The sequence below is a fragment of the Ornithorhynchus anatinus genome, chromosome 21, assembly GCF_004115215.2.
Source record: "Ornithorhynchus anatinus isolate Pmale09 chromosome 21, mOrnAna1.pri.v4, whole genome shotgun sequence".
Classification (NCBI taxonomy): domain Eukaryota; kingdom Metazoa; phylum Chordata; class Mammalia; order Monotremata; family Ornithorhynchidae; genus Ornithorhynchus; species Ornithorhynchus anatinus.
In genome coordinates, this window is record NC_041748.1 from 19,765,084 (window position 1) to 19,780,490 (window position 15,407).

At 47.0% G+C, this 15,407-nt stretch overlaps 1 long non-coding RNA gene across 1 annotated transcript in view; it reads left to right on the plus strand.

Moving 5' to 3' along the window:
* Positions 1-15,407, plus strand: part of LOC114806010 — a 134,768-nt gene that overhangs the window by 53,747 nt on the left and 65,614 nt on the right. The window contains exon 2 of the long non-coding RNA XR_003754136.1: positions 6,219-6,321. This is a non-coding gene — a long non-coding RNA (uncharacterized LOC114806010). The remainder of the gene's footprint in view (positions 1-6,218; positions 6,322-15,407) is intronic.

The window sequence follows — 15,407 nt, forward strand, 5'->3', positions numbered from 1 at the left end:
GGCTGGGTTTCTGTGCCTCGTGGCAACTCTTAAATCAGAGAACCTGATGAAATGTCTAGTAGACGCAGGCAAACTGGCATTGAAGTATAAATAAAGTTTCCATTTCGGAGTGTGCAGGCTATTTCCAGCGGTGCCGCTGAGGAGATTAAACCCAGAGGCTCTTGATGCAGAGGTCAGCCTGGTGGTCCAGTGGGAACTGTGGGGCTGCGAGGCAGGGTATAGGGGGCTGGGGGGAAGGGCCAGTCTGAGGGGTGGGGGGTCCGGGTTCTAGTCCTGCCTCTGGGTGCTGCCATGGCTCTTTTGAAAGGAACTGGGAAGATGGTGGCTGCATTTTCTCTCTCTGAAGAGGTGAGGGTCATTTGGGGAGGGGCTGGGAGATTTAGTTGCGTAAAGCCAAACTGGAGAGAGGGAGGAAGACGCCGGGGGTGGGGGAGAGGGAGAGAAGGGGAGGGAAGAAATGGGAGAGAGGAAAAGGGAGAGAAAGGGAGGGAGAGAGGAAAAGGAAAAAGAGGAAAGGGAGGGAAAAAGGAAGAGAGAGACAAAGGGAGAGTAAGGGAGGGAGAAAGGAAGAGAAAGAGAAAAAAGGGAGCGAGAGAAAGAAGAGGGAAAGAGAAAGAGAGAAGGAGAGGGAGAGAGAAGAAGAGAAAGGGAGAGGGAGAGAGGAAATAGTAGGGAAAGGGAGAGAACATGGCTACTAACTCTGTTATAGTTTACTCTCCCAAGTGCTTAGTACAGTGCTCTGCATAAAGTACTCAGTAAATATGATTGATTGATTGATTAATTGAAGTGGGAGAGAAAGGGAGAGAGAAAATGAAAGAGGGAAGGATTTGTCCTTGGCAAGGAGGTGAGAAGCAATGGGAGGCAGGTAAGGCTGGAGGCTTAGAGAGAGTTTATATTTCTGTCTGGTCAGGTCCTTTCATCCAAGGGAGGTTGAGTGGAATTTGAGGCCAGCCTCTGTTTTTCCTCTTCTTTCCTGTTCCACATTATCTCAGGACTCTGTATCCCATTTCAGTGTCCGACTTCAAATAAACCAACTCCTTTTGAAAAACTGGCAAGCATTTTATTCATGATTACAATTTTGTCCAAAGTCTTTTGACAGGAAAATAGGTGATCTAGCTGGAAGAGTTTTTCTTTTCTTAGACATAAGAAACCCATTAGATATTTCGAAAATCTCGTTTGCTCACGCACAGTCACACACGGACACACACACATACACACGAACACATTTTTGTGTTCACTTTGAGAAAGTGTGGCCTAGCTGTCAGAGGAGCAAACACAACCTCCAAGTGGAGTTAATGGAAAACAGACTTGGACTTTTCTGCTTGTGCATTCTTTAATCATTGCCTTAACTTTTCCTCCCTGTTCCCATTTCGTCAGGTGCTTGCTATTTAACTCTGGCCACGCAGCGATGGATTGGCGGGTCTGGGAAAGCAAGGCAGGAGGCATTTGCCTTTGTCTGGAGGGGGCCTGCTGGCCGACCCCCTTTTAGGGTGGGTCTTTTAGGGTGGGAGTGGGCACTGAGGGCTTGTAAGGAGGTGGGGTGATGTGGGGGAGCTGGTGGGCGACAGGCTGGATCCTACAGGGGACAGAGAAGGTGAGAAGCGAGACAGGGACAGTGGCACAGATAGCAAAGGGCAAAAGTCTCGCGTCTTAGGGTTAAATGGCCAAGAAATTCATTCATTCATTTAGTTGTATTTATTGAGCGCTTACTGTGTGCAGCGCACTGTACTAAGCCCTTGGAATGTACAGTTCTGCAACAGATAGAGGCAATCCCTGCCTAACAACGGACTCACAGTCTAAAAAGGAATACCCATTGCTGCTTGCTGTTTCTGAATCTTTCTCCTCTTCCTCCCTCCTCCATCCTTCTCCCTTCCTCTTAATTCCCCTCTCTGTCCACCTCCTTTTCCTCCTGTGAGTCCCTTGTGGGACGTGGAGTCTGTTCAATCTGATCATCTTGTATCTGCCCCAGAGTTTAGAACAGGGCCTGGGACATAGTATACGCTTAATAAATACCATTGAAAAAAAACACACCTACTTAGTCCTCTCCTGAGGAAGTCCCAGCATTGGCTGGCAGCTTACAAATTCAGAGTTTAATACCTATAGTCATTATTATTATTGCTATTATTAATAATAAGTATAGTTTTCATTAAGTACTTTACTATGTGTCAAGCTCTGTACTCCACGTTGGGACAGATATAAAGTGGGCACAATCCCTGCCCCGCATGGGGCTCACAGCCAAAGAAGGAGGGAGGGCGGAGATCCAATCCCCATTTTACAGATGTGGATCCTGAGTCCCAGAGAGTTGAAGTACCTTGCTCAGGGTCACACAGCAGGCCACTGGCAGAGTGGGGACTAGGACCCAGGTATCCTGACTCCCAGACCCAGGCTCTTTCCACTGGACCACACAGCCTCCCTTACTTTCCTCTATAACAGAACCACCCCAGAAAACCAAAGACCAGAGCGGGAGGGGATCAAGCTACTTTTGCCTCAGGTGTGCAGGGGGCTGTTGGATTTCGGTTCAGGAGAGCCCAGTTTTTCTTTGACCGCTTTTCTGGATTTGGACAGAGGTGAGCAGGGGCGACTGCCTCATCCTGTTATTCAGTTGGGAGGTCTTGCACTCAGAGGTAGAAGATGATAAGCTCACACAGCCTCATGCCCTCCTCGAGAATCCATTTCCAGTGCCCGTTGACACTGAATGTCTCTTAGGAGTTCGCACATCATGTGGTGGAGGATGCTGGATGACACTCCCTTTATCTGCTGCTTTTGCTTCTGCAGATTGACACCTTTTTTCTTGGATTTTTCATCGGGGTAATTTTTTTTTCTGGGATGAAATACAAATGTGTACAAATAATCAATTGTATTTATTGAGTGTTTACTCGATATAATACAATACAACAGAGTTGGCATTCAGTCCCATTCTTTGCTCCTTTCTTCTCCCTCTTCAAAATGGCTTGAGAGAAGGAGACCCTATATTTTTATGGTATTTGTTAGGCACTTATTATGTGCCGGGCACTATTCTAAGCGCACCCCTTGGCCTTGTAAAATGGGAAGACAATAGATGGGGAGCCCATAGTGGAGTAGTGAGACAGGAACTGTGTCTGATATGTGAGTATCTTTTGCCTAGTTCAGCGCTCAGCACATATAAAGCGTTTAATAAGTCATGTGTACCAACTATATCGTATCCTCCCAAATGCTTACTATATGCAGAGCACTGTATGAAGTACTTGGGAGAGTACAGTGTAACGGAGGTGGTAAACATGTTCCCCACCTCCAACGAGCTTACAGTTTAGAAGGGGAAACATATTAAAATTAGTTACGGATATGTACGTAAGTGTTGTGGGAGTGAGGAAAGGGTGAATAAAGGGTACAAATCTAAAGGCAAGGGTGATGCAGAAGGGAGTGGAAGAGGGGGAAATGACATGGGTGAGAGATTGGTGGTGGGATAGATGAGATAGTACAATAAGTAACTTGGTGTTAGACAAGCGAGTGAGCGTGCTGGGTGGCAGTAGGAAATGAGCAAGATTAGATAGGAGTGAGCAAGATGACTGAGTGCTTTCAAGCTGATGGTAAGGAGTTTCTGTTTGTTAAGGAGGTGGGTGAGCAGCCACTAGAGGTTCTTGAGGAGCGGGGAAACATGCACTGAATGTTTCTTTATAAAAATGATCTGGGCAGCGGAGTGAAGTATGTACTGGAATGGGGAGAGACCAGAGGCAGGGAGGTCAGCAAAGAAACTAATGCAGTATTCATGGTGGGTTGGGATAAGTGCGTGGATCAGCCTGATAGCAGTTTGGATGGAGAGGAAAGAGCAGATTTTAGTGATGTTGTGAAGGTCAAACCAACAGGATTCGGTGACAGACAGAATTTTTGGCTTGAATGAGAGAGAGATGGGTCCCCATAAATGTTTAAAACAGAAATACAGGTATTAGTTTCCTGCATCTCCAATCACTTTGGTTTTCCATTTTCATGGAATATCTGTTATTCAAATAATGGGAATTATTGAATGTTTACTCTGTGAAGGGCACCATACTAAGCACTTGCAAGGGTACAGTACAACAGAGTCGGCATTCAGGCCCATTCTTTGCTCCTTTCTTCTCCCTCTTCAACAATGGCTTGAGAGGAAGAGACCCTGTTTTTTTATGGTATTTGTTAGGCACTTATTATGTGCCGGGCACTAGTCTAAGCGCACCTCTTGGTCTTGTAAAATGGGAAGACAATAGATGGGGAGCCCATAGTGGGATAGTGAGACGGGAACTGTGTCTGATATGTGAGTATCTTTTGCCTAGTTCAGCGCTCAGCACATATAAAGCATTTAATAAGTCGTGTGTACAAACTATATCGTATCCTCCCAAGTGCTTAATACCATGCCCTGCACACGGTAAGTGCTTAATACCATTAAGTGACTGAAATATGCCATCTTGTTATTACCATTATTATTATTGTGGTTGTTATTGGGCAGTAGAAGCAATCTCAGCTCTCAAGAGACTTACAGTCTAATGGGAGAGACAGGCAGACAAGTTATTTACAAAAAGTGCGAGCAGGAGGAAGAACAAGGATATAACAGGTAGTAGCACGAAAATGTTGGGATGAAAGAGCTAAATAAAAAAGTGAATATACAACCAAATATGCAGGGCAAGAATCACATACAGAAGTGATAACAGTGGCTAATTGCTAATGTGTCTAGAGAGTTGCCAATTAATCAGCAAAAGATTCCCAGAGGAAGTGGAATTTCAGGAGAGCTTTGAGGAAAATAACAATAATAATGCTTATTATGGTATTCTCTAGGCCCTTACTATGTGCCAAGCACTATTCTGAGCACTGGAGTATATATAAGCTAATCAGGTTTGGTACAGTCCCTGTCCCACATGTGGCTCACAGTCTTAATCCCCGTTTTCTAGATGAGGTAACTGAGGCCCAGAGAAGTTAAGTGGCTTGCCCAAGGTCACCCCGCAGACTAAGGGGCGGAGCTGGGATTAGAACCCATGACCTCTGACTCCTAACCCTGTGCTTTATCCACTAAGTCACGCTGCTTCCAATATCAGTGCCCCTGTGACTTTTCCCCCCTTGGGAGGGCTCTGAGCAAGATACAAGGGAAGCGACTGATTAAATGTGAACAATAGAGAAGCAGCGTGAGCTAGTGGAGAGAACATGGGCCTGGGAGTCAGGTGGACCTAGGTTCTAATCCCAGCTCTGCCACTGTGTGACCTTGGGCAAGTCGCTTCACTTCTCTGGGCCTCGGTTACCTCTGCTGTCAAATGGGGATTAAGACCGTAAACCTCATTTGGGATGGGGACTTTGTCCAATCCGATTTACTCATCTCCACCCTAACGCTTAGTAGAATGCCTGGCACATAGTAAGCACTTATCAAACACCACCATTATTATTATTATTATTTTTAGAAGTGATGAATGGGGCCCATTGGTGACCGAGGAGAGCCACTCCCTGCCAAACCCCAGAGGGAAGCCACAAAAGGTTATTGGCAGCTCTGAGGAAGATACAAGCTAGTTGGACGCAGTCCCTGTCCCACATGGGGCTCACAGTCTTCATCCCCATTTTACAGATGAGGGAACTGAGGCACCAAGAACAGAGGCCAACGGGAGCTGACTGTGTCAGCTGGAGGTGCGGTGGAAGCATATGAATAGATGGGTTGGAATTGGTCACGTCCCCCACCCAGCATGGCGGTTATGCTGATTAAGATTGCTAGCCCCATGTAGGGCAGGGACTGTGTCCCACTCGATTTGCTTCTATCCACCGCAGTGCTTAGTACAGTGCCTGGCACATAGCAAGCACCCCAGGGGACCAGTGGATAATAAAGGTGCCCGACCTCGAGAAGCCACTGTCCCTGTTATCTCCACACCCAGTCTGTCGATGGTGTTTATTGAGTGCTTACCATGCACAGAGCACTGTACTAGATGCTTGAGAGAGCAAGGCACTATAGAGTTGGTAGACAAGACCCCTGCCCTCAAGGAGCTTACAGATGAGAGGGGGCAGCTCTCAGTGAGCGGTAGCTGGGATATGGAAATCCTTCCCCCCACCCAGCTTTACTGCATAACCTAGCCAAATATTTTGCCTCCTATGTTATTTTTTTTTGGCATTTCTAAGCTCTGTCAGCCCCCTCCGTTACACAATTAGAGTCGTCTCCAAACACTTGTGTTCTTTTGATGTGCAGGAAGCGATCCATCTCTGAACACCATTTGTCTTGCCGATCTTTCTTTTCCTAGGGACCTTGGATGCCGTCTCAACTCCTCCTTCCCTTTCTGCCGTTGGCTACCCAGAACTAGGCAGTTTCCAGTTGCAAATGTCGAAGATCTGACATCCCGGATGGTGAGTGGAAAAAATAAAATAGATCAAGTTCCCATCTGTGGGGCTCTTCTCCCCCGTGGGCCAAGAGGAAATGACCCAGGCCCAGCCGTCTTGGCACTGGGGAATCAGAGTCCACGCGCAGTCTGGCTTCCTGAGGTTTACCTAACGTCTCTTTGAGCAAAGCACTCTGGCTTTGGCCGTTTCATGTCTTCTGTTGTAGGCAGGGACCGGGTCCTGGTATATTGTTCTCTCCCAAGCATTTAGTACAATGTTCTGCGCACGGTAGATACTCAGCAAATACCATCGACTGACTGACTGGGAGTTCACTGATTGCACCGGTTTTGACTTGGTTGGCTGTGCGCGGGGAATAGGTCTACACGTTTGGATGCTTCCATATGCTTAGGACAGTGCTCTGCACACAGTCAGTGCTCGATTGATTGGGTGTTGCTGATGTGTATACATCTCTAATTCTATTTATTTATGTTGATGCTACTGATGCCTGTTTACTTGCTTTGATGACTGTCTCCCCCATTCTAGACTGTGAGCCAGTTGTGGGCAGGGATTGTCTCTCTTTGTTACTGAATTGTACTTTCCAAGTGCTTAGTACAGTAATCTGCACATAGTAAGCGCTCAATAAATATGATTGACTGACTGAATGAATGAATGTTAAGGAGAGATGTGACTTGATTTGGCTCCTTGGACTGTGTTTGTTATGGACTGGGGTTGGGTCTGCTAATTTTGCTGTTTGTACTCTCCCAAATGCTTGGTACAGTGCTCTGCATACAGTGTTCAATAAATGCCATTAACTGGGCTTTGCTGTTGCTTAGGCAGGGCGAGACTTGATCCAGCTCTCTGAACAGTAAGCTTGTTATGGGCAGGGAACTTGTCGGCTAATTCTGCCATATTGTACTCTCCCAAGCGCTTAGTACAATGCCCTGCACATAGTAAGTGCTCAATAGATACCATTGATTGATCGATTGGGTTTTGCCATTGCTCAGGCAGGACGTGACTTGATCCCACTCTCGTTTTAAGCTCTGCCCCCTGGACTTTCCCTTGCCTTTCCTTGAGAAACAGCGGGGCCTTGTGGATAGAGTGCAGCCCTGAGAGTCAGAAGGACCTGGGTTCTAATCCTGGCTCTGCCACTTGTCTGCGATGTGACCTTAGAATCCACGTCCTCAGACTCCTGGCCCATGCCCTTTCCACTAAGTCACACTGTTCTTCTGTGTGCAATAGGTTTTGATGACTAGATGGTGCAGAGTCTTTTGATGCTCTCAAAACAAACTCTGACAATGTGTCCATTGACTAAGGACATGGAGTGGTAGAGGCGGAGCACTAGACTGGGTGTTAGGAGACCTGAGTTGTCATCCTAGCTCCACCACCTGCCTGCTGGGTGACCTCGAACAAATCATTTCACTCCTCTGTGCCTCAGTTTCCTAATTAGTATAATGGGAATTATTCACCCGCTTTGCCGATCGCCAAGATAATGTTGGATTCTCCTCTTATTCCACTGGGTACACAAAAGATTTAGCAGGTAACTGAGTAGCTCTGGGGCTGGGGTCCTGCCATCTGAGGGCCTAGGGTGTGTGCCGTTGAATTAGGGCTACTTTATCTTGATTTAATTTTCTCTCTGTTCTCCCTCTAACAAAGCAGCAAATTGTCTGCCGGAGTTGTTTTACTTTTATTTATAGAGCAATTTGCATCCAGAAAACAAGTTTGCCTATCAATAAGGGTGAAGCAATTAAAGCCATTTTTTTTCCTCCCATTCTGATGTGCTCATCGCCCACCTCCACGTCTTCATCTTGAAGCCCTGGAGCGGGAAGAGTAGTTAATGGCCCGGCCTCGGCTGCCGCCTCCCGCCCTCAGCCTGCCTCCCACCTCCGGAGTCCTGAAGTCCCCATTTGGTTTTCCAGGGTCTTGTCGGGTTGGGGATCTAGGGGAGCCAAGGAGGGGCCACCGCCTCAGGGCCCACCGGGTCAAGGGGGTGGCCACCGCCTCCTGCCATCTCCCTGCCTCCCACCTCTGGAGGCTCGGAGTCCCCATTTTGTCGGGTTGGGGGGTGTGGGTGAGGCTCTGCCTCAGGGCCCACTTGATCGGGGGGGTGGCAGGTCAGGGGGATGGCAACAGGTTGGCTTCGGAGAGGCAGGTGATGGTTAAAGCTGGAAAGTCCCCAGCCTGAGTTAGGATGGTTGTCCGTGTGCCCAGGAACGTGGGAGAAGCAATGTGGGGTAGTGACTAGAGCACAGGCCTGGAGGTCCAAAGGACCTGGGTTCTAATCCTGGCTCTGCCGCTTGTCTGCTCGGTGACCTTGGGCAAGTCACTTCACTTCTCTGGCCCTCAGTTCCCTCATCTGGAAAATGGGGATTAAGACTGTGAGCCCCATGTGGGATGAGGACTGTGCCCAATCTTGCATCTAATAATAATAATAATAGGAAAGCAGCATGGTGTAGTGGATAGAGCATGGGCTTGGGAGTCGGAAGGTCATGGGTTCTAATCCTAGCTCTGCCACTTATCAGCTGTGTGACCCTGGACAAGTCCCTTAACTTTTCCATGCCCCAGTTACCTCATCTGTAAAATGGGGATTGAGACTGTGAGCCCCACATGGGACAGGGACTGCATCCAACCTGATTTGCCCCATCCACCCCAGTGCTTAGTACAGTGCCTGGCACATGGTAAGCGCTTAAATACCACAATTATTATTATTTAGTGGTACTTGTTAAGTGCTTAGTATGTGCCAAGCCCTGCACTAAACACTGGCATGGATACAAACAAATTGGTTTGGACACAGTCCCTGTGCTTAGCATACTGCTTGGCACTAGTCAGCACTTAACAAATACCGTTAAAAATAAAATAAACTGAAAAGACCTCTCGTCCTTGAGTGGATCCAAACTTTTGGATTGATGGATGTTTCCTGCCTTCACAACCTCCAGCTCTATCTCTCCTCTCAAATGTAGGGATTAGAACTGCCCGCGGGATGCCAGGAGTGGACAAGCAATGAATTTTGATTGTCGTCATAGTAGTAGAAGAAGTAATACCCCCCTTTCCCTCTGCTCCCCCTCCCCCCCCACCCTCTGCTGTTCCCCTTTCCCTCCCCTCAGCACTGTGCTCATTTGTATATATTATTTATTGCCCTATTTATTTTGTTAATAAGGTGTATATCTCCTTGATTCTATTTATCTCGATGATGTCTTGTTTTTGTTTTATTCATTTTGTTCTCTTTTGCTTTGCTGTCTGTCTTCCCCATTTAGACTGTGAGCCCATCATTGGGCAGGGATTGTCTCTCTCTGTTGCCGAATTGTACATTCCAAGCACTTAGTACATTGCTTTGCACATAGTAAGCGCTCAATAAATACTATTGAATGAATGAATAATAGCAGCAGCATTTCTGAGACATCCACTTGATACAGTGCCCTGCATAAAGTGCTCAGGGAGGTTCAGAACACTGAGGAGAGCAACAGGAGTCGGCTGTTGTTTTGTTTTCGATGCTCTTTTGGCCACCTGGCATTTTGCCTTTCCTTTGCATACTGCTGTCCACCCAGCTGATGATTTGAGTGACTTCAAAATCATTTTGCTGGTTCACGATGAACAGCTCAGAGCTCATGTGGCACTTATTGAGCGCTTATTCTGTGCAGAGCACTACATTAAGAGCTTGGGAGAGTACAGTAAAACAGAGTTGGTAGACGAGTTCCCTGCCAATAATAATAATCATAATTAGTGGTACTTGTTAAGTGCTTAACTGCGTGCCAAGCACTTTACTATGTGTTAGGGTAGATACAAGATAATCAGGTTGGACACCATCCTTAATCCGCATGGGACAGGCTAAATTAGAGAGAGATGGGTTTAACCCCCGTTTTTCATATGAGTAAACTGAAGCACGGAGAAGTTAAGTGATTTGACCAAGGTCACCCAGGATACAAGAGGCAGAGCTGGGACTAGAACCCAGGTCTTCCGACTACCAGGTCCGAGTTCTTTCCACTAGACCACGCTATTTCTTGAAGTCAATCAATCAGTCTCATTTATTGAGTGCTTACTATGTGCAGAGTATTGTACTAAGTGCTTGGGAGAGTCCAGCACAACAGAAATAGGAGACATGTTCACTGCCTGTAGTGAGTTTCCAGTCTAGAGTATTCTTATAGTTAGAGTTTCGTCCTTATAATGTTTTTACTGCTTCCAGCTGTATTCTTGTTGGTAGGAAATGTTTCTACCAACTCTGTTGTCCTCTCCCAGTGCTTAGTGTAATGTTCTGAGAAGCAGCGTGGCTCACTGGAAAGAGCCCGGGCTTGGGAGTCAGAGGTCGTGGGTTCTAATCCCGGCTCCACCACGTGTCAGCTTAGTGACTTTGGGGAAGTCACTTAACTTCTCTGGGCCTCAGTTACCTCATCTGGAAAATGGGATTTTAAGACTGTGAGCCCCATGTGGGACAACCTGATCACCGTATCTCCCCCAGTGCTTAGAGCAGTACTTGGCACATAGTAAGCGCTTCACAAATACCAACATTATTGTTCTGCACACCATGAGCGGTCCGTAAATACCACTGATTGATATATATCCTTGTCCTTCCTGCTACTCCTACTATTTGTGAAAAATGTTTGTTCAGCCTTTTAGAGTTTAACCTTTAGAAGGCAGCAGTCACGAACCTGACTTCTGGTTCTCTCTCCCAAGTACTACGTTCATTACTTTGCACTCAGTTGAGGCTCAGTAAATATCAGCAGTAGTAATCCTTGTAGTATTTTTAAGCATTCACTATGTGCCTAACACTGTGGTAGCTACCTAATAATCAGGTCCAGCATGCCCCTTCTTAAATGGAGTTCCCAAACTGTGGGAGAGAGACGATAGTTCTTCCCCATTTTACAGATGAGAAAACTGAGGCAACGGAGACATTAAGCGACTGGCCCACGGTCTCGCAGATAAGATTCCCTGCCTCCCCCCCCCAATATATTATTATACTGTATTCTCCCAAGTGTTCAATACAGTGCACGCAGTAAATGCTCAAGAAATACGATTGAATGAATGAGTGAACGAGTGGCTGAAGCAGCAGAAGGTGGGAACATAAATGTGATGGGAATGGAGTGGTATGATTATCAATGTGCTTAAAGGGTACAAACCCAAGCCTACAGTTGAGGCAGAGGGGTAGGTGAGTCATGTGGGGAGATGAAACATTAGGGAAGGCCTTTTGGAAGAGATGAGATCTCAGGAGGGCTGTGAAGGTGGCGAGAACAGTCATCTGTCAGATATAAGGGAGTTGGAGAGGGAGGACGTGAGTGAAGGGTCAGTGGCGAGAGAGAAGAGATTGAGATTCAGCGAGTAGGTTGACATTAGAGGAGAGAAATATGCGGGCTGGGTTGTAGTAGGAGATTAATGAGGCGAGGTAGGAGGGGAAGAGCTAATTGAAGGCCTTAAAGCTAGTGGTAAGAAATGAGTTTGCCGTAGGGACGGATGGGTGACCATCTGAGGTCTCTGAGTTTTGGAAGGTATGTACGGAATATGTTTTTAGAGAAATGATCCGGCCAGCAGAAGGAGAGATGGCCTGGAGTGGAAGGAGATTGGAGGCAGGGAGGTAAGAGAGGAGGCAGATGCAGTAGGCAAGACGAGATAGGGTAAGCATTCGGATCAACAGCAGTTCGGATGGGCGAAGAAAGGGTGGATTTTAGCGATATTTTGAAGATAGAACTGACAGGATCTGGTGACAGATTGAATACGTGGGCTGTATGAAAGAAGAGTCGAGGATGATGCAAAGATGACGGGCTTGTGAGATGGGGAGGATGAGGAAGGTCAGCGGGAGGACAGGGCTTGGGTGGGAAGAAGACGAGGTCCATTTTGGACGTGTTCCGTTTGAGCTGTCGGCGGGACATCCGAGGAGAGATGACCTGGAGGTGGGAGGATATGTGAGCCTGCAGAGAAATGAGGTTGAGGCTGGAGTGATATATTTTGGAATCATCTGTGTAGAGATGACATTAATAATTATAATAATAATAATAACAATAATTGTGCTCTATGTAATTGGTCATGCTGCTTCTCTAAAGCCACGCTTTGTACTGTGCTTGGCACATAGTAAGTGTAGAACAAAGAGCACTATTCTTATTGTTAATATTATTGTTATTTTGGAGTCAGAAAATGAGATTCAATACATGTGGCCCCCAGGACATAGAACCATGTAATCTTAAGTCTTGTGAGGGCCAGATTGCCTCTACAGAAGGGTTGGACAGGACCAAAGATGAAACTGGGTCAAGAGTCTGCAGTCACGTGCCTCACAGGAGCCGACTCCAGGTGAGCCACATAGAAGCTCTTTCAGCCAAGTTTGAGTTCCCTTAGAGAGGGCTTTTTTATTTATTTTTTTTCAAAAAGGGAAGAAACAGCAGGAAAATCTCCCTCTTGCTGTTCCTATTTTCTTTCTAGCTTCCTTTGTTCTATATTTAATTTGTGTTTAAAATCCAGGCTGTGCGAAGATACACAAATCACCGATTGTTATTGATTTATTATTTATGATGAATACTAAACCATTTTCTAGCATCTTCCATCCTCTCCCTCTCAGAAGCGCAGGAAAATGGGCTCGGCTAGATGACGAAGGCACCCGAGATCCTGGAAGTTCTTCTCATTTGCTTTTCTAGGCGAATTCTGTTTAACCTAACTTTAACTGCTCAGCCCCTTGAAGTGTAGCCTGGCCCGGTGGAAAGAGCCCGGGCGTGAGAGTCAGGGGAGCGTGGGTTCTAATCCCAACTCTTCTAAGTGACCTTGGGCAAGTCACTTGACTTCTCTGGGCCTCAGTTACCTCATCTGCAAAATGGAGATGAAGTCTGTGGGCCCCATGTGGGACAGCGGCTGTGTCCAACCTGATTAGCTCGTATCTACCCCCAGTGTTTTGTATGGTGTCGGGCACATAGTAGCACTTAACAAATACCATTGGAAAGAAAAGGGTCAGAAGCAGCCTCCAGCCCATCTCAGTGAATTGCAGCCAGCAAATTCCCCCTCAAAGGTTCAGGGACTCCATTTTTGAAGAACCAGTGTTGTTACTGCAGCTCTTTAATTCTGCTCCCTGGCTCTGGGATGGGACAATTCCACAGCCAGATCATGAAGGGAAAAAAAAACCACCCCAAAATGGGCAAACGCTCCGAGTCCGTCTCGCTACTGGAGAGCCATTCTGACCGACAGATCGGGCGGAAGAAATTCGGAACCGTAAAATAAAATGAAGCTTGTTTTGTTTTCATTGATCCGGGAATTTCATTCATCCTGAAAATCCACGGATCTGCCCCTTACCAGGGACGATCATGAGTTGGCTGGACACCCCAGTCTTTTTTCGGCTCACGTAAGGAGAGAAGTTCACACACCGTGTCCACTCACCTAATTCCTCCACTCTGGGGCAAAATTCCTGGAACTTTAAAACAGCGGTGGAGTTAGTACATGGGGCATAGAAGAATGACCTCTAGAATAAGGGAAGCAGAGAAAAAGGAGCAAGAGAAGCGATGGGGTAGGTAAGAAGGAAGAGGATGGTAAGAGGAGACTGGACAGCACAGTCTGAGTGAAATGACTCCTCAAGTGCAGCAGAAAATCAGCCCTCAGGGAATTAGTTCTCCATCCCCTGCTGTGTTGCCATTTTCTCACCTTTCTGCCCTTCTTCCCAGCTGCCCTTGGCAGTCCTAATGAATTTTTTCCTCCCCAACGCTGCTCTGTTGGTCTCCTCACTCTTCTGCTTCTCTTCCCAAGACCTTGGGAAGTCTTAATGAATTAACTCCCTCCCCCCCAACCCTGTTGTCAGATTTTCACCTTTTGCTCTTCCTCCTCCTCCCCAAGCCCCCTGACCTCACAATGTATCTCTTGTGGTTTACAAGCCCGTGGTACAGCATATAATCTTTGGTTTCTTCTTCAGAAAGCAGGGTGAGGCAATTTTGCGAATAAATCAGGATAGCGTATATTCCTTTGTGCTAGAAGAAGATGCCACTGATAGGGCAGGTATGAGGAAACTCCCTAGCAGTAGACTAACTGTGGACTCTAAGCCCTTTGTGGGCTGTTTATTGCTGTATTGTACTCTTCCAAGTGCTGAATGTGGTCTGCACACAGTAAGTGTTCAATAAATGTGAATGAATGGAGCTAATAATCGTAATAAGTAATGATTATGGGTATTTTGTTAATCACTTACTATGTGCCAAGCACTGTTGCTAAGCACTAGCGTAGATTACACAGGTAGTCAGGTTGTCCCACATGTGGCTCACAGTCCTTAATCCCCCATTTTCCAGATGAGGTAACTGAGGCACAGAGAAGTTAAGTGGCTGCTCAAGGTCACACAGCAGATGAGCAGCAGAGCTGGGATGAAGAACCCTTGTCTTCTGAATCCCAAGCCCAGGCTCTTCCACTAAGCCACTCCTGGCTGGGCAGGGTGATGGTTTGCCTTGAGCCATCTGCACTCTCTCATTCCTATCGCGTCCCCTTCACCCTGCCCCATAGTCAACAGCGTTCACTTGGAGTCATTTGGTTAGGATGGGTGTGCGGGTAGCCACGTCCACCCTCTCCGGCTTGCAAACCCCCACCAGGGGCTGGTTACAGCCTGTAGGACACTCATATCCACTGGGCCAAATGTGGAATCTTCACGGGGAAAACAAGTGTGGTCCAGTGTTGGGGAACAGGAGGGAGGAGTCATAGCATGGCCTAGTGGAAAGAGCACAGGACTGGGGGGTGTCAGGAGACCTGTGGTTCTAATCCCAGCTTCTCCACTTGCCTGCCAGGTTATCTCGGGAAAGCCACTTCACTTCTCTAGATTTCAGTTTCATCATCTGTAGAAGGGGCATTCAATACTTAATCTCTAGACCCTAAGGTCATTATGGACAGGAAATGTGTCTGCTAATTCTGTTATATGCAGAGAAGCAGCATGGCGTAGTGAATAGAGCAGGGGCCTGGGAGTCAGAGAGTCATGTGTTGTAATTCTTGTTCTGCCACTTGTCTGCCTCGGGGACCTTGGGCAAGTCAGTTCACTCTTCTGGGCCTCCATTCCCTCATCTGTAAAATGGGATTGAGACTGTGGCCCCATGTGGGACTGGGACTGTGTCCAATTTTGATTTGCTTGTATCCACGCAACGCTTAGTACAGTGCCTGGAACATAAGTAAGCACTAATAAATAC